Consider the following 20,392-nt stretch of genomic DNA (forward strand, 5'->3'; position numbering starts at 1 on the left):
AGGTTAAAAAAATGACAGCCTTTTGCTTGGGCTGTCTACTGGGGTGGAATGGGAAGGTGTACGGAGCCTCCCCCCCCCCGCGTTCTTACACGTCTGGGTGAGGAGGATACGGAACATGGGGAGGGGGGAGGGTGGAACAGGGGCTGAAGCGGCAGTCTGTTTTCCAGCAGCCGTTCCTGAACCTCCACCAGACGCCGGAGCAGCCCCAGCGTTGCATCCTTCATCCTCTGGTCTTCCTGCCGCCATCTCTCATCTCGATCGTCTCTCCTCTCCTCACGTTGGTCCCTCCTCTCCTCACGTTGGTCCCTCCTCTCCTCACGTTCACTGACTTCTTTCCTATACTTTGAAACTGTTTCCTTCCACTCATTCAGATGAGCTCTGTCACTCCTGCTGGATTGCATAATTTCAGAAAACATGTCCTCCCGCGTCTTCTTCTTACGACGCCTTATCTGTGATAACCTTCGGGATGGAGGAGGGAGGCTTGAGGAATTTGCAGCTGCTGTAGGGAGGGGAAAAAAGAGAGAATTGTTTTAAAAGCTACATTTTGCAGAACAATGCTTATACTCTTTCACGGTGACCAACACTGTTCACATTACATAGCACATGTGATTTCTGTGCAAGGTCGCATTTTGCCTCTTAATGCTGAGTGCCTGTGGCTTTGCTGCTAGAGATCACAGGTCTGGGCAACAGAATTTGGCTTGCATGCGGCCATGGTAAGCTTCTGCGCCGTGCTTTCCCACATACCAAGCATAGCTTGTACAGTGCTGCAGAAGCCTGGCCAATCAGCCAGTTGGGGGGGGGCAGTGTGGTGGGGCTTGTCTGGGCCCCTTCAGGCAAGTAGAGTGCTGCGGTTTTTCTGTTAACATTCAGCAGCACCAGAAAACAAACTAACCCCCCCCCTCGCCATGAATTCTCTGGGATGATCACGGTACCCCTCCCCCCGCGTGGCTGGTATCAGGGAAGATCCCTGCAGGCACCAAACTACCCCCCCCCCCCGCCATGAATTCTCTGGGATGATCACGGTACCCTCCCCCCACCGCGTAGCTGGTAACAGGGAAGATCCCTGCTAGCCAAACGCGAAAAACTCAGGGCCAATTTCCCATCTGCGCTTGGCTAACTGCAGGGAAGGATTTATTTTCCGCCACAGGCAAACAGCCCAGTAGGAACGGCCACCTCTGTCCCCTTAATTAAGTTCCCGTATTTCAACCAGGTTACCAGGAGTGATATCACTCTCCTGAGGATTACACAACAAGATAAAGAACGGATGTTGCTTGAATGCCAGCAAACACCGGGACCATACGCTGCCAGGCTTTGTCAGGCAATGATACCAGATTACTTGCTGCAAGCATGGCGTGGTCAAGTGTCCTACCATGGAGGAGGGAATAAGGATGCACTGCCCAGAAACCTTCTGGCAAGGCTTTCGGAGTACCTCCAGGAGAGCTTCATGGAGATGTCCCTGGAGGATTTCCGCTCCATCCCCATACACGTTAACAGACTTTTCCAGTAGCTACAGACTTTTCCAGTAGCTGAACTGACCGCGAATGCAAAGTCAGGCAAAGTAATCATTAAAAACCGTTTGCTTTTAAAACAAGTTTTATATTTTAAAAGGTAAACTCACCTGAGGTCCCTTCCATGGGGTCAGAGTCTTGGGTACTGGCTTGGGAGGCTTGGGAGGGTACTTCAGTCAGGGTGATAAAAAGATCCTGGCTGTTGGGGAGAATGGAGTGCTGTGTGCTCTCTGCAAGCTCATCCTCCTCCTCCTCCTCCTCCTCTACCCCATCGGCAGAATCCTCAGGCGTCGAGACTATCCCCGACCCAGAATCCACGAACAAAGGTGGGGTAGTGGTGGCAGCCCCCCCTAGAATTGCATGCAGCTCGGCGTAGTAGCGGCATGTCCGCGGCTCTGACCCGGAGCGACCGTTTGCCTCCTTTGTTTTTTGATAGGCTTGTCTGAGCTCCTTGACCTTCACGCGGCACTGCTCAGAGTCCCTATTGTGGCCTCTCTCCATCATGCCCTTGGAAATTTTTTCAAAAGTTTTTGCATTTTGTCTTTTAGAACGAAGTTCTGCAAGCACTGAATCCTCTCCCCATACAGCGATCAGATCCAGTACCTCCCTCACGGTCCATGCTGGTGCTCTTTTTCGATTATCAGCCTGCATGGTTACCTGTGCTGATGAGGTATCTGTGGTCACCTGTGCTCTCCACGCTGGGCAAACAGGAAATGAAGTTCAAATGTTCGCGGGGCTTTTCCTGTCTACCTGGCCAGTGCATCTGAGTTCGGATTGCTGTCCAGAGCAGTCACAATGATGCACTGTGGGATAGCTCCCGGAGGCCAATACCATCGAATTGCGGCCACACTAACCCTAATTCGAATTGCTAAAATCGATTTTGGCGCTACTCCGCTCGTTGGGGTGGAGTACAGAAATCGATTTAAAGGGCCCTTTACATCGAATTAAATGGCGTCGTTGTGTGGACGGTTACAGGGTTAATTCGAATTAAAGCTGATAAATCCGAATTAAAGTCGTAGTGTAGACCAGGCCTTAGATTAACCAAGGTCAAGGAGAACCTGAAGAACCCAGATACTTTGAGACGTTACTTGACCAAAAGTAGAAGTTTAGATAATTAGCCAGATTGTTGGCATCAAGTGACTTTTTTTTAAGTGATGGCTGCCAACAGCAGACATTAAAAGTCTCTACCAGTAGTGGACACAGTGCTTCATTGCTGACCTTTACTGCTTTAGAACAACTTTAACAGACAGTAGAGATGCTTATTTATTTATTTAAGTCCAAAAGAGCCATGTGATGCTTTACATTTTTAACTAAATCAATTTTAATTGGAATAATTCAAAAATAGCACCCCAAAATGCCAAAAAAAAAATTAAAAATTCTAAACCCACATTTACAAAAACAAACAAACAAAAAAGTCAAATTGATGCAATAACAGTTGACTACTTTGAAAAAGCTACCAGAATATGCCTATTTTTAATCTGAACTTGAAAATTCATCTAACGTATCTAACTAACTATTCATCAGGCATTTGGATAAGTGGGTGTCTTGAAAAAGGACACTTCACTGTATTGGCAAGGCCAGGTGCTGTAGTTCTGTAATACTCATATTAGGAGTTTATTTCTGGCTTTTCTAATCCTTGATCCTGCCATCAAATCTGTGGGGTTGCAAAGATCCATCCACACAGATCCAATTGCCAGATTATGGCCTTACTTATTTATGGAAAAATTACTGTTCTCTGTGCAATAAACATAGTTCTTACCAAAAATGTGAAATTATATATAATTAGGGCCCTACCAAATTCACAGTCCATTTTGGTTGATTTCATTGTCATAGGATTTTAACAATCATAAATTTCATTATTTCAGCTATTTAAATCTGAAATGTCACGGTGTTGTAATTTTAGGGGCCCTGACCCAAAAAGGAGTTGGAGGGTCACAAGGTTATTGTAGGGGGGGTTGTGGTACAGCTTCCCTTACTTCTGCACTGCTGCTGGCGACAACGCTGCCTTCAGAGCTGGGCAGTTGGAGGGTGGCGGCTGCTGGCTGGGAGCCCAGCTCTGAAAGCAGAGCCACTACCAGAAGCATCACAGAAGTAAGGATGGCATGGTATGGTATTGCCACTCTTACTTCTGCACTGCTGCCTGCAGAGCTGGGCTGTCAATCAGTAGCCACCGCTCTCTGGCCGCCCAGCTCTGAAGGCAGCGCAGAAGTAAGGGTGGCAATACTGTGACACCACCCTCCCCCTCCCCCCCGCAGCTCTTTTTTGGGTCGGGACCCCCAATTTGTACAGCATAGGGTAAAACACACAAAAGATCAGATTTCATGGGCTGACACACATTTTTCATGGCCATGAATTTGGTAGGGCCCTATATATAATACTTGTATATGTGTTTAAAGATGATGTTCCTACTAAAATATTTTTGAGGCCAAACTGAAACTCTGATTTTCTTGCATGGTTTTGAGCTGCTTTTCACCCGACCCACACTAGCCTACACGAATAGCTATTGATTTACAGAATTAACTAAACCTTTTTTTACCTTAAAGGAGTAGAACCAGAGATGAACATCTGGTTTACACATCTTGCAACCTACTGTACGACCATAGTGTTTTGCCCACCTGCAAACTCACAATACTATTGTTCAGTATAAGAACTGCCATACTGGGTGAGACCAATGGTCCATTTAGCCCAGTATCCTGTCTTCTGACAGTGGCCAATGCCAGGTGCTTCAGAGAGAATGAACAGAACAAGGGAATTATCAAGTGATCCATCCCCTGTCATTCGGGACACCTGGAGCATTGGATTATTTCCCCGATAATCTTGGCTAATAGTCATTGACAAACCTATATTCCACAAACTTATCTAATTCTTTTTCGAACACAGTTATGTCTTTGGCCTTCACATCCCATGGCAATGAGTTCCACAGGTTGACTGTGTGTTATGTAAAGTACTTCCTTTTGTCCTTCCTACTGACTATTAATTTCACAACTCAATCAATATTACAACTCATTTTATATCCCTCAGTGGGCTCTATCCATAAAAAAATCATTTGTAGTTGGATCATATTAATTTACACAATATTTTGCACATTAATTGGGGCAAATGTATGCATTTAATTTAAAATAACACTTTAATGGAGGACATAAGTACCATAAATGAAATTTTAGTAAACCAGAATTGATGCTAAAATCAAACATGGACATTGCCAAAGTCTTTTTTGCTCAGATGTAAACTGGTGACATGGTCAGCATCTGAGGATTTTGTAGAGGCGTTATTCACCTGGGTACTAATACTAGGCCTCACAATTTTATTATTTGTAATACTGTGGTGCCAAGATGTCCAGTAGAGTCCAAGACAGGATGGGGGTCCCATTGCTATACAAACATACAGTACGACACAGTTCCTGCCCTTGAAGAGTTTATAGTGAATTAGCTTAATTTACTGTTGTTTTTGTAATTCTCCCAATTAGAAGTTAGCAAAGCTAAGCAGTTTCTGTTTATGGGGGGGAGGAGGGTTGCTGAACCTATTTTTATTTTTCTTATTCAATATTAGTTTACTATTAATATTAGTAAACATTTAAACCATGGTAATGCCGGAAGTCAGTTCAGCAGCACCTGAGTTTTGTTTTAAATTTGGTTTCAATTGATTCTAAATCTTCACACTTATGAGCTTAAACCATCAAATGTTGTCTTGTTTCAGGTCAAAATGATGAAGAGCTAAGTTTTGGGTGGTTTTCACTCGGAACTATACATTCCAACTCAAATTTTTATTAAATGTAACCTAGATGCATCAAAATTTTCAGAAGCCTCAGCAAATTTTTCAGGTTTTGGATTAGTAACAAAACCTGAAACAAAGTGAATGTGTTTTTGGCTTTTCTTATTAAAATTTCATTCAGCTCTGCTCCTCAAAGGTAACACAGAAGACAAATATCTGTCACACATCCTACACACTTTTCCAGACAGGAAGGTTGGTCTTGTGGCTGAAGCACAGGATGAGAAGTCAGGTGATGTCTATTCTATTCCCAGCTGTGCCACATGCTTCCTGTGTGACCTTTGATAAATCACTTGATCTCTCAGTTTCTCAATTTCACTATATGCAATATTGGGATAGTAATGCCTCAGAGGAGTGTTAGTATATGGAGGATTAATTTATTCATATTTGTAAAGCACTTGGAGATTCTCAGATGGAAAGCTGTATAGAAAGGCAAAATATTTCCAGATGTTCTTTGCAGTCTGGAACCCTTCCCAACAGCTAAGAAATTAAATTTTATCTAGAGATGGACTTAACTCACAAAAGTCTGATAAAAGTTCAGCCGTATTTGGATCTGATCAAGCTCCTTATGGGGACTGGGTGCAAACTGTAATGTTATACTTGTAATGGCATATTTTATTCTTATATAAGCTAATATTGCAGTTTCTTTTTCATAGATGACATATTATAAATACTAGTGTATACAATATGGCATTTGCACATTCCCATTTTATGAAAAATGCAGAGTAAAGTTGTATGGTTTGATGTGGTTAAAAACACATATTTTCCCAGGCATGTTGATTACATAGGTAGATGTTTAGCTAGTTTTACTTTGAGTGATTCACTGACTTTTGGAGTTGTGTGTTTCTGGGACTGCATAACTCTAATACAACCAGTGTTGGAAGTAACCCAGGGCTGAGCCCTCAGTAGCTCATGAAGGGGCCCCCTCATGATGAGAGGTCAAACTAAACGAAAGCAGAGCTCCTACTTCAGGCAGTTATACTCCAGGAAACTGCACAATAGGGCCAGGATTTCACCCTTTATGTGCATAGTTCTATCTTTCTTGCTTTTTCTCATGTGTCACAAACTATTCATAACAGATAATGGAGAACTTTTCTTTAAACCTTGGTGGGTGGTCAAGATTTTCAAAAGTGACCAGTTATTTTGGGGTGCCTCCATTTTTGGTTACACTACTTGACACCATAAAGGGGCTCAGCACTTTCTAGAAATCAGGCCTCTCCTTAAGATGTCTCAAATTGTGCACCCAAAAAACTGAAAGACCCATCATCACTAGTCACTTTTGAAAACTTGTCCTATTTCATTCTTTATTTTAACAAATGCTTTATATAAATACTTGTCTGTTGACTCACCAAAATGTTTAGTTGCCCACTTTTTAATAACTTTTCTGCTTTCATTTTTATGGAGTAAATGAGGGGGGGGGGGGAAACTTACAAAGAAGAAACAAATTTCAGTACCAAGTTCACCACACAAACTAGTTTATGACTGTTCAAAATATGTTTCCCCCTGTAAATTAATCTTACTTCATCTTTGTAAATATCCCATAAACTCAATCAGTTTTCAGCCTACAGAAACCTAGAGGGTTAGTGTTTAAGCATCAGAACTTTACTCTTATAAAAGTAGGCACACATCTGTAATAACACTAAAAAGAAACCAAATCTATTTATGTATGGTTTATTATTATTTACCTAACCGCTTGTTCATTGGCATGTAGATAATTTCTTCAGTACTTTATCTTCCTATTATGTTTTCCAACACCAATCTGGCATCATTAGATACAAGCATTTTAAAGATTTTTCCACAGAGCCATAAAACTACACCTTCCTCATTGAATGTAAAATCAAGTACACCTGTAATAACAAAGCAGTGGAATACCATGCATCTCTTCTTAGATATTTAACTGCATTGCAGTGGAGCTGGGGTGGCTTGCTTTCACAGGCTCAGTGAAATTAAAGGTCATGTCCTAGTGTTATGTCTTCCTGTTTAAAATGAATAGAGTATAAATGTTTATCTCAAGTAGAAGTGAGAGCACAGTCTACATTTGTGACATGCTCTCCAGTTCCCATTTTGAGAAATTGTGCAGAAAAACAGCTGCATGTCCTTTCATATCCTTCTTTTGCTATTAAACATTTATATTTTTGATTTCAGTTCTGTGCCAGTTTTCTTCAGCCTTCTGGTCAGACTTTAAGTTAGTGCTGTGAAGATTTATAGTGGGTTGTATTGTTTTCAAAAAAAAAAAAAAAGAAAGAAAAGAAATCCAGCAGTGAGGTACTGAGAATTCATGTACAGAGTTGTACAATATATAGTTTCTTTGTGTTCTGCCAGTAGATATTCCAGAGTTTCGAATGTCCTGAGGCTGAGTAGTGCTAGTTGTGCAGAGGGAGGACCAAAGTATACAGTATATTGGCTTCCCTCTTGCTGTTTTTGGACAATTAGGTCTGCTTTCCATTTTCTACAATGTTCCAATATAACTAAATCACATCTACTCTGTAATGGAGGTTCCTGAGATCCTGGACTTCTGTTACACATAAAAGAGCAAAGTAATATTTATACAGTGTAATATTTTGATTTGCTAATGAGCTGTGAGGTGGGTATTATCACTAACTACTGTGCAACAAGAAGGATTTCTAAAACATGCATCAACTTACTCCTTCTCTGAATCATTTTAGATAACACTGTGTTTAGTTCCTAATTAGAATCTGTGGTGTGCTAATACTTCTGGATAGTGTAAGTGATTGATATTCTGCATTCTAGTGGTGAGTGTCTCAGCCAGAGCAGATGACTTAAACTCCATGGTAAAGCTACTATAAAACTTATCATTTGTGGCTGTATTCATGACAATATTTTTTATGATGCAATTCTTCTCTGAAAAGTCACTTAGTAAAAATTACATTGTGGACTTCACGTTTATTATGTCTTATTGATTCTGCATTAAATTTGCTTAAACGTATAGGTAAAAAGACATTTTCTCTAACTGGCAGTCCTGCAAACTCAGCCTGGCGTCTAAATGTCAAGCTGGGTTCTTTCTGTTTCATGCAGAACATAGTTGTATCTGTCGTATTTATATTGTTCCATTATCATAGTATCTGAGTGCTCCACAATCTTGAATGTGTTTATTCTCACAACACGCCTGTAAGGTAGTAATATTATTCCCATTTACAGATTTCTTTTGCAGGGGATGCAAAAAGAGCCTTGTTTCTGTTTGGCCAATTCATGTTTAGGATGATTATATTTGCTTTAATAGCAGCAAGTTAAATGGGAAGGCAGCTGTAACAACACCCTAACTAACAAGACTTTATCATGTAAGCATGCTAAAACCTATCATCTACTCGTGAAATGGGAGCATAAAGCAGTCTAAATCCCCTATTTCCAGCCTCTCCAACCTTGTCTACTTCTTTTAAAAAATTATAAGAAGAATAGATACTTCTTTTCCAGACATGAAATCATGATTGAGAGGGCTATATTTTTAGGCAATGGGAATCTCACAATAGTAGTAGGAATTTTCAATGATTCGCTGAAGTATTTGTATAGTTATGTAGAATCCCACAAGAAATCCATCCAGCTTACTAAAACTTCCATAAGCTGTACAGCTAACACTTTTTAGACAATTGTACTACTCACAGAAGTTGCATTTCTGTAAGGATGATAGGAGTTCAGCATTTCAGTGCATTGGATATGTAAATGGTGACTATAAACAGACTTCAGGGCTCAAACACTTCTTCACTTGCTGAGACATCATCCCTGTTAACAATGGCCACTCCAAGTGCATTCGCTACCTGAGAGTGCCGCACATTCCACAGAAGTGTAGCTTCTGTTTAGCCCTTATGTCCAGGGCTAGAAGAAGAACCGAGAAAACAAGCTGAGGCTTCTTATGTTGCAGCATTCCCTTCGCCCTGCTTCAGAGCCAGGTCAGGAGAATCCCCCTGTACATCAGTTTCCAGGCAGATCCAGCAAGCTGCCGACATCGGCTTAGACTGCCCCAGAAAAGGAAAGGTTTCAGAGTCCTCCAAAGGTCCTAGGAAGAGGAGCTCTGACTCACCTCGCAAGGAGTGTGCTCTTAAAAGATCTCAATCTCACTGGGTCTGTGGTCTCAGAACTGTTGACTTCTCTGTCCAGTAACATTCAGGCTACAGGTTTCTCTAGTACCCGCAGAGCCAGGAAACCCCATAGATATTCTAAGAGCAAACAAGACTCTGAGCGATCTTTGGTACCATCTGGGTGTGTCAGGAGCAGCAAGGAGAGACATTCCTCCAGAACAGTACCACCGGACACAATCCTACCTCTGGTACCCACCTTGAGGAATCCCTTGGTACCGTGTAAATCAAAGTATCCACCTCTGTCGAAGCCTTTGTCAGAGCAATCTAAACTTTTGGTACCATTCACTTTGAGAGTGACCATCATTCCATTTGGTACCTAAAGAATATAGGTACTCAAAGGACTTAACTGTAGCATAGGAACTGTAGTCTCCGCTGCACATAGGTACTGAATGCCTCTCAGTACTGAGACTCGCTCAGTCACTGGACATTCGTCTGTCACCAGTATTTCCTGGCTCGCCACCATTTTCAGCTTGGCCTCCTTTCAGTCCATTCAACTTCTTCTATTTCTGTGCAGGGGTCTCCCACTCACCCCCTTCTATGTTGATCACAGAGGCAAGAGGAAGCCCAGAGAAGTTACCACAAATTACAAGAACAAATTTAATGGATGTCACCTCCTCTCCTGTATGGAACTCCACAATGGGCATACTGGGATCCCGGGGCTGCTTACAGACAGCAGTTTTTGAGGGCGCCGAGCTTAGCTCACTGGAATGATAGGGAGACACAAACTCTACCCACCTCAGACCATTCCCCGGCAGGAGGAGACATTTGAGACACAGGATACTAAGGCAGATAAGGAGGCTACCCCTCAAATTGCCATCATCTCATCATCACCAAACAAAGCGGCAATGCCCCCACCACTGTCTGTGGCCGATGACTTTAGGCCAAGATCTCATTAAACAAGTGGCAGACTCCCTTCAGATACCACTCGAAGAAGTTAAGGAATTGCAACACAAGTTACTGAACATCCTCCAGTCAGCAATACCAACCAGAGTATTTTCCCAAAGTACAAAACTCCATGGCCAATGCCCTCAGCAGGTGCTTTTCCCAGGACTATTAATGGGAATTGGATCTATGAATCCTAGATGAAATATTTCAAATTTGAGAGTGCCTGGAAGTGAGCATCTTTGCCACCACTACAAACAGGAACTGTCATCTGTTCTGTCCAAGAAGGGATCTTGGCTTCCAATCCCTTGGGGACTCCTTCCTCCTTTCTTGGATGAAGGGCCTGTATTACATGTTTCCACCAATACCTGTAATTCTAACTGTGATGAACAAAATCAGGCAGGACAAAGCCAGGATTATCCTGATAGTCCCAATGTAGCTGAGACAAGAATGGTATCCTTACTTGTTTTGATTGTTTGCTGGACCAGCAAACAATCTTCTGTGCACTCCTTGTCTCCTCTCACAAAACATCAGCCAAGTGCTTCATACCAAACTGGAACTTCCCTTCCTCAAGACATGGCTCCTTGATGGCTCATGGGGATAAAATCTGCTTGTTCTGAAGAGGTACTGCAGGTGTTATAAAACAGCAGGAAAGAACCTAACCATCTCCAAAACATCTGTTAGTCTGTAAGGTGCCACAGGACTCTTTGCTGCTTTCACCATAATAATTACCTACAGAAGTGGAAATGATTTAGCTATTGGTGTGAACATTCACACCTGAATCTTCTTCATTTTTGCTTATCCTGGATTACCTGCTACAACTGAAGGAAACAGGTTTATCAAGTAGCTCGATCAAGGTTCATTTGGCTACAGTAACAGACTTTCGTTCTCCAGTTAAAGGGTTTCTCCATATTTTCTCATCATACAATAGTAAGCTTCATTAAAGGACAGGGGATCCTCTTCCATCAAGTATAGACCACCTCTCAGTTTGAGACTTTAATCTAGTTCTCAGAGTCTCACAAGACTCCCATTTGAAATGTTCCTTATTGAATCTGTTTACGAAGAAGGCTTTTCAATAGCCATTACATAGGCTGAAAGAATTGGAGAAATTGGGGCCTTGATGGTGGAGCCTCCCTTTATGGTATTCCTCAAGGACAAGTTTTTTTCCTATGTCCATACCCAAAATTTGTATGTAAGGTGTTGTCCAAATGTTGCCTGAACCAGACTATCCGTTTACCATTTTTTTCCTCTGAAACCACATAGCTCTAGGACAGGAAGCTTCTTTCCATACCTTAGAAGGCAGAAGAGCATTGGCCTTCTATCTAGATAGGATCAAAGCATTTTGGAAGTCTCCTAAACTTTTTATCTCCATTGCAGGTAGATCTAATGGAGCCACTGTTTCTACCAAGGTGGATTTCATGGTGTATTATCGCTTGCTATGACATTGTCAATGCCCAGCCTCCTGCTGGGGTATTAGCCCATGCTACAAGGTCACAATCAACGTCTATGACCCTACTTAAAGATGTTCCAGTAACGTAGATCTGCAGAGCCACCAGGTGGTCTTCAATACATACTTTCTCCAAACACTGAGCCTTGTTCCATGCCTCTAGATATGACGCGGCAGTTGGCTGTGCGGTTCTGTCTTTAGTACCTCCTCCTTCTGGGGATACTGCTCAGAAGTCATCTGAAGTGGAGGACCCATAGGGATCACTATTCAAAGAAGTAGAGATTATTCACTCTGTGCAATCACTGTATTTCTTCCACAAGGTGAATAACCTCCTCTTCTTCATTTCCCTCTTGTATCCTAGATGGGAGGTCATCTTTGATAATCCTTAAGAACATTGGAGCTTCTAAGCCTCAATGGGTTACTCTATGGCTTTGTCAAGTGTTCCTATGTCCCATAGCTTGCTTCTTCCCCACTTCTTTATAGAAAATCTGACAACCATAAAAATCTTCTCTGTAGGCTCCCTCTAGCAAGCCAGGCCACACCCTCTCCTTTATCTCCCCAGTTCTTCTACTGTTTCACTGCTTAGGTCAATGAGGTTTATAGCTGTTAATAAGGGCAGAATTTAGCCCTAAGTAAATAAAATGCTCTGAGAGCCCATGTGGTGCTAAGATGTAAAGCTGTTTAGTATACTGCTTGCAATAGCTACTTCAGAGCCATTACACGATATCATGGCTTATATATGACCTTTCAAGGTCCCTTCCAGTTCTAGGAGATGGGATATCTCCATTAATTTTTTTTTTTTTTTTTTTTTTTTTACAAACAAATGAGTGGTATTGGGTATCCAATTTGAGACGCCTTAAGAAGGCCTGATCTTTAGAAGCTGCTTAACACCCTCTTTAATTCCCTTTAAAATATCTCAAGTTCAGCATCCACAAAGTGAGGCACCCAAAATCACTTGTCCCATTTGAACATTTTAGGCCTGTGTGAATGTGTGTGACAAATCCAAAATAACAGACATGCAATGAAAGCTTTTTTGAAAAGTACTTCACGTGCACAGTAATTCTTTTAAAAAGACATTTTAAATATATATGTTTGTTTGCAAATTTAGAAATTACCAAAAGCAAAATGTGTTTTGAAAGAATGAAAAGAAAGCTCATCATTAGAGAACCAGGGTAGTTGAAACTGTGAGTTGATGCATCAGACTTTCACCACTAAAACTGGATTTAAATTAGGCCTAAATCATGTGTGATCTTTGAACACATAACAAATGATTGTACAGTCTGTTATGACTGGCACTTGCTGATGAGGAGCAGTCCAGACCTGGAGTAGCAAGTGTGTTGCAGATTAGGATTGATGCCCATTGGGGGAGGCCATAAAGTTCCTGTTTATATGGCACCTGCCTGTAACTAGTGCTGTTCAACTTTAATGAGCACTTAACTTCACCCAACTCTTTTTTTTTAAAGGTTGAAGAACTAAATATTATCCACAAATAATAAATTTCCCTTTTCTTGGCATTTTTGTAATTTAGAATGATAATTAATTGATCATAGTAAATGTGTTGGCAAATATTTAAAGATAAGCAATTATAATAATCATGATTTTTTTTTAAATGTTACAAGTCATAAAGTGATACCTTATGTATACAGTTCCTTCTGACACGGGTAGATCCATGCAAAGAATCTAAGAAGGTTTATAATACATGAGTGACAGTTGCACCAGCCAGATGGCCTAATGCCAGTGGGTTTCACTGATGTACCAGTGATAGTAGCAAAGTTGACTTGATTTCTGAGGCAGTCATATCCAGACCAGCCATCAAAAGTATGGTCACGATGGCACAGGGCCCATGGATGGATGAGAGAAAAGTTTGGAGGCAAAAAAGACATTAAAGGATGGGCTGGAGAAAGAAAAACAGAGGTACACATAAGGACACTTCCTCACCTCCATTCTTCTCCAAATCTGTGTGCAACTATGATACAGAGATATAGTTGACTAGTCTTTGTCTAATACATTGATGATTTTTTTTTAAATGGAGATATTCCATCTCCTAGAACTGGAAGGAACCTTGAAAGGTCATTGAGTCCAGCCCCCTGCCCTTCACTAGCAGGACCAAGTACTGATTTTGCCCCAGATCCCTAAGTGGCCCCCTCAAGGATTTAACTCACAACCCTGGGTTTAGCAGGCCAATGCTCAAACCACTGAGCTATCCCTCCCCCCCTTTTCCTTTAAGAAAAATTAAGCAGACAATTCTTAGATACTTTATAGAGAGAACACGGAACTCTTCTACAGTAATAGTAAACCTAATAGTTTCTACATTGTGCTTACTTTCATCTAGTTAAAGAAATCCTGCACAGATTGTTACACACATAGGAACCAAATTCTCTGCTGGTAACTGGTGCAGCTTTATTCTAGTCAACGTAGCCATACTAATTTACACTGACAGAGTATTCGGCCTCTTTATCAAAGTAACTCAGAGGAAGACTTTTGTCTGGAAAGGTGAATCTAGAATGGAAATATTTTTATTTAGGGTTAGGGTGACCATACGTCCAGTTTTGGCCAGGACAGTCTCTTTTTTAAGCCCTGTCCTGGCTGTCCTGACTTTTTTTGGCAAAAGAGGGCATTTGTCCCATTTGCTCTGGCCAACTTGATCAGTTTGCCAGAGCACAAGGGACAAATGCCCACTTTTGTCAAAAAAGTGGGATGCAGTGCAGTAGGAGGAATGTGGGGGAGGCGAGCGGAGATGCCAGCCCCGTGCAGAGGTGGAGACAGCCGGGAGGGTTCAATTGACCAGTGATAGCCTGGCGTGGAGGCTGGCAAGGTTTAATCCATCCATGATATCCTAGTGGAGAGGGGGCCAGCAGGGTTTGAATGAGTGGCCCCATTTTCCATTTGGGAAATATGGTCACCGTAATTAGGGTGGAGTGTATTTTGCTAGAATCCATATGCTTTAAAGAAAACATCCTTCTCTATGAAACAACACAATTTGTTTAGAGTTTCTTGTTTATCTACTCCACATGAAATGTTGGGTCAGTGAAACAGACAGTAGGGGGGAACGGAACAGAATTTAAATATTTATTTTATGATATGTCGGCTTTTGCTTTAGATCTTCTTTAAATTCCTACCAAATTCACATTTACTAAGTTTGCTTTTTCCCTTACCCACAGTATGTCTGTCTCAGATTGCACCCAAAAAGATACAGTAGTTATTTGGCAAGATGAAATCAAGGCACACAAAGAAAAGGCTTCTGAGAATCCATTGAGAGGCTTTCAGGTATTTCTGAGCTCACTATACTCACCAATACTCTATGCGTAGTTTTGGGCACTGTACAAGCACATATGGTAATGAGCTTGAAGAAAACTGCTTCCATTAACTCATGAATGGTGATGATGAAATACAGTATAAATGAATGGAAATAAAAGGAGAAAAGGAGAAAAAACTAGGGTTATTTAGTCTAAATACCACTGTGTATTTTAATATTCTGGTTATGATGATTGCTTTACTTAGGGTGACCAGATGTCCAGATTTTATAGGGTCAGTCCTGATATTTGGGGCTTTTTCTTATATAAGCACCAATTACCACCCCACCCCGTCCCAATTTTTCACATTTGCCATCTGGTCACCCTAGTTTTATTGGGTAAAAGTGGTGCCTTAAAACTCAGCAGATTAGGACCCCTGTGGATATTCAATGATATCTATGTATACTTACTAGCGGAATACATTTGTACCATCGTTCACTCCTATGAGCATAGCAGAGGCATCACAGGAATGAGTGGGTCAACTAGTTTCTTTTCTGACTCTCACTTAAACAGAATTCACTAGGTTCCCTGTTACTAACTAATGGGCCAAGTTAGTGCCCATTGAACACAGTGGAGATCAGGTCCTAAGTATAACAAGGGTTTGGAGCTTCCCAAGTTAAACCAGTGGATTAAGGTGAAATGCATTTCAATACAGAGGGCAGCACAATGGCCTGTGTACCACTTAAGACCCAGTTTAAAGCTGTGCATTAAGGACTTTCCTGGGGGTTTAAGTGGTGCAAAGGGCATCTGCACTGAGGTGAATTTGATCCGTTAGTGCACACTCAACTGAATGGGAGCTAGGCAGTTGCAGGACTTCAGGCCCTAGAGCAGAGGTTTATCATTAGGATATGAAGGTTGTGCCAGGAGTAAGTTGCAAAGAAGTACCACTGGTTGTTAACCACTGGATTATACCAAACTAGAATTTTGTTTTACTAATAGGGAAAAGTAGGGTGATCAATTTGAAACAGTAATCTATTCAATCTGCGTGTTTTATTTCTAAAATAAGAATAGTAATAGTGACTCATTTTCAAAGCTCTTTGAGATCCTGAGATGAAAGGTGTGCTATATAAGTGCAGACTCTAACTTATTATTATTGATATTCTAAATATAGCAGTAATAGTTTTTGAATAAGGTTATATGCTAGAAAATTAGGCCCAAATCCTGATAACATTTTCATCCATGGTTAACTAAACTGAAGTGAATAGCCTCATTGTAGTAAATAGGACTGCTCACATGATTAAAATTAAACCCATGTGTAAGTTTTTTTCAGAATCAGGGACTTAGATAAAACATACAGTTAATCAGGAAATCTCAGGTTGAGGACAAGAAACAAAAGAAATTGACAGTTGATTCTATAGTATTATTTTTAAGCTTCATCAAGATTCAGAAGGAGTTAAAAGTGTGTGTAGCACTTAGTGAAGTTTGGTTATTGATATTGAACAATTTACTTCTTGAGTGTCTCTTCAGTGCAATACACAGAGTCAACTGTTTTATACAAAAGTAGAATAAAATGATTGCATGAACTTCAAGTCAATAAGGAGTGCGTAGAAGGTCAGTATTTTACTAAAAATTTCAATCTTGTATTCTAAGTACAGTGTTCTTTTTTATTAGGTATTTTAAACAAAACAACATACTTCATAATGAAGTGCAATTAAGATATGTTGCTAGTATCTAAAACTCACTGTAATTAAAAAGTTGTACCACATATTGCCACCTAAGAAGCATGCAGTAGTACGTATCTGAAGGCTCACACCATGAGTAATGTAGGAATCAAACAAATATTCACAATCAGTTAGTACTGGAATGCCTGCTATTTTTTGTATTCATATTTTATTGACTATATATGGGGGAAGTGTGCTCCCGTGGATATGGCATTGGGCTTGAAAAGATGACTTGGGTACTGTTTTTGGTTCTGCCACCAATATGCTGTGTCATTTGAGGCAAGTTACTTCATCTCTCTAAGCCTCAGATTCCCCATCTCAGAAATGAGAATATTGATACTTACCCTCCCTTTGTAAAGTACGTGAGATGTATAGATGAAACTGCTACATAATATTATTAATAAAAAATAACCCAGAACCCAAACATCCACTGTGGAGTACATTGTCATCCTGTGAAACGTGGAACACAGTATTGTCTTCTTGCCCATCTTTATGGGCAGTATTCACCCCCCTTTGCACACTGGGACTTCCATGACCTTTATACCACAGAGCAGTGTACTTCTGTAACTCCTTGGCTAAAACGTACCATCTTTGGCAAAGCATACCATGGGGCTTCCTTGGTATTTTAGGTCATTGCATGTCAGTTATTGTGGATCTGTCACACACTGGGAATAGCTGTTTCACTCACCTAAAGGTGAAAGTGTTCTGGGATTAAGACCCCACATAATACCATGGTTTGATGTGAAATCGGTCTGGGATGTCACCCAGTTTCCTTCCTGTGATCAGAAGCTTAAATGTATCAAGATGTGTTATTGTATTAAAATACCAAAAATATTTTAAAGAGTAAGATTCTCAATCAAAACCGGTTGAAATAAGGGACAGGCAGAATGGTTCACTTGGTTAGGCAATGGACTCAAATTCAGGACACTGGGGTTCTACTCCTGAGATTACTACTGACCTGCTGTGTGACCTAGGACGAGTCACTTCACCCTCTGTGCCTCATTTTACCTTTCTATCCTCTGTTGCTCTCGTCTCTGTTTAGACAAAGTTTAGACTTTGGGCCAGGAGCTGTTCCTCACTATGTGTTCACATGCCCCTGGCAGGATCGAACAGTGATTTCAGTCAGGGGTCTCTAGGCACTACCATATGGAAATAATTAAAAATAACAATACATAACAAATAGAGAGTGAAAGCTGAATGGTGGGTGCGCCATCCATAACTTATCCAGTTTTGCTTATATAAGAAGTTTCAGGTAAACTCTTAACCAGGCCATTAATACTATAAAGCTCCCACAGACTGCCAGTATTTTTACCACTAAGTTGTCTAACCCTCCTCAAAGCAGGTCTAAAAAACAAGGTGTTAAAAATGCCAGAAGCTTTAAGAGCTTCCTCTGCACTCTCACACCCACTATTGGAGTTGCACCCACGTTAGCACAGTGAGCAATTGTTGCCAAAACCCTCGAGTGTAAACTTTGAAAAGGAATACTAGAGTATTATAATTTTCCTCAAGTGGCTTGATTATATCATGTCTAAATCAATTTTAACTGTTGGGACTTTATTTATAAAAATTATTCAGTCACATGTCAATTACAAAGTGATTATAATGCAAAAATTACTGTACGAATCATCTCTGTAATTTCTTGAGCAGAAGCTACAGTTTGAAGCAGAAAGAAAAAGAGAGCCTTGAACTAACATTATTAACAATAAACATGAAGTATATTGTATGAGAATAGCCAGTAACCTAAAATAAAACACATACACCATATTTATGGGTGGTACAATTGGTTGTCAGTTCAAGCACAAAATAATTTGCATGATTAATTTCCAGGGTTACTTAATGTTCTATGAGCTGATGGTTACAGCACTAGGAGATTTGTTATGTTTGAATTTTGACTGGTGATCAGACAAGCACAGTAAAATTATGAGTAACCCGTTACTGCAGAAAACAAATTACTTTTTTCCTTTCAGCAAAAATATTAGTTAACAATATTTGTCATCATGAACAGTTTTTATTTCTTAACTGTATCTCAGTATCCATTTCTCTAAATAAAATACAATTATGATACAACAAAATTATTTGCAACTGCCCTAATGGAAAGTTTTCAGAGAAATAACATTTCTGATTCACAACAATTTACTTAAAGTAATTTTGGGACATTAATAATTTATAATGAATAGATTGTCATCCCATCAGTGCATTTTATTTAAATCACTTAATATTCCTAAAAAGATGATTGTTTTTCTGAACTGTTGACCTCAATAACTGTTCCTAATTATTGTGAAAAACTCCTTCTAGTCTTAAATTATCAAACCCTTGCTCAACGTCTTTCCAAAATAGCCTGCACTAACTTTATCAGTGGTTTGCTAGTCTCAAAATTTCATTTGTTGCAGGACTCCTCCATGTATATTAACAATAAGAACCTCTTACAAAGTCTGGAGTTTAAAATAGTGTAGAGGTGTTGATTTACATGTTAAATTGTGATCTTGCTTTGGAAATTCCTCTGATGAAATTGTTTAGATAGCATTAACATTTAGTGTAGGCCAAAGGTGCCATTCCTGCAAAATAGCACAGATCCTTACCCCTCTACAGAGTCCATTCACTAGCAGATCTCACTGCAGAATTAAATTTTAAAGATCAGGAGTAAGATTACAGCCCCTGCTGTGGCCCCTTTACAACACTTGGGCATAAGAGGGCTACAAAGTCCCTCAGGAGACTACCACCAGCAGAGGAGTGTAATAGCATCCCTACACTGTCCTCCACAGCAATTCTGGGTTTTGGAGCAGCTCTTAAGAAGCTGGATAAAGCTTCTATAAACTGAAGGCTCTCATTTTCATTGGGGGTCATGCTGGTATCTACAACAGCCTGGAATTCAGGAGGCACAAAGATAAAGCCATCTTTGCCTCCTGAGAGATGCAACACCGAATCTGGCCCCAGATTTGTACCATTGCTGCTGGCTTCCGCGAGCTTCTCAATCCAGACCTCTTTTTCTCATCTGTCTCCATGTGGTTGCATTTCCAATAGGACCTCTATGAAAAGCAGAAGTTTGGTTTAAGCCTTAGAAGAACTAGAATCAAAAAGATATGAGTGGTGGGACACCAAACTTTAAAAAGTTAGATTTCCCCCCCTAAATTTCTAAAAACAAAGAAATAGCAACTAGTGTTACTTTAACTTCAAGTGAAATAAATCACTGAAATACCTGACCCCTTGGCGGTAACCCTGCCTAGCCAAAACCTCAGAAAAATGCTTTCAATTTAGATAATGGAAGGTAATTTTTAACATTTTAAAGAAACTATTGCATTGTTTAGACCGAAGACGAGGCAAAATTCTCGTCTTCACTCTAAACAATGCAGTCTTTTCCTTAAAATGTTAAAAATTACCTCCCATTACCGAAACTGAAAGCATGTTTCCAAGTAATTGACTACCTCCTTTGTGCTGCACTGCAACCAAAGCATTTATGATGGACTATAAATGGCAGTATTGATTGCCAAGTCTACTTAAAGGCAATTTCAGTTGGTAGAATTATAATCCATTATAAAATCCAACATTTTAAAATTTCTACCTAAAAAATAAAACAAACTCTTAACTGTCTTAAAGTTTATTAAATGGCACATACTATTTGTGATATCTCTGTGTCCTCCTTCCCGCATTTCCCATATTTTTAATCAAACCCTACTGCCCTTTCTTCATGGTTCAGACCGTCTGTTCAGAGAAGTATAAAAAAGTTTGGCTATTTAGCTCA

At 40.4% G+C, this 20,392-nt stretch overlaps 1 long non-coding RNA gene across 7 annotated transcripts in view; it reads left to right on the forward strand.

Annotated features, from left to right (window-relative positions):
• LOC128842406 (uncharacterized) overlaps nucleotides 1-20,392 on the forward strand; it is a 128,537-nt gene that overhangs the window by 41,646 nt on the left and 66,499 nt on the right. The window contains exon 4 of one of the 7 annotated variants that reach the window (XR_008445995.1): nucleotides 14,861-14,966. The exons of the other annotated variants lie outside the window; for them this stretch is intronic. This is a non-coding gene — a long non-coding RNA (uncharacterized LOC128842406). The remainder of the gene's footprint in view (nucleotides 1-14,860; nucleotides 14,967-20,392) is intronic. 7 annotated transcript variants of the gene reach the window in all.

This window comes from Malaclemys terrapin, chromosome 1 (assembly GCF_027887155.1).
Source record: "Malaclemys terrapin pileata isolate rMalTer1 chromosome 1, rMalTer1.hap1, whole genome shotgun sequence".
Classification (NCBI taxonomy): domain Eukaryota; kingdom Metazoa; phylum Chordata; order Testudines; family Emydidae; genus Malaclemys; species Malaclemys terrapin.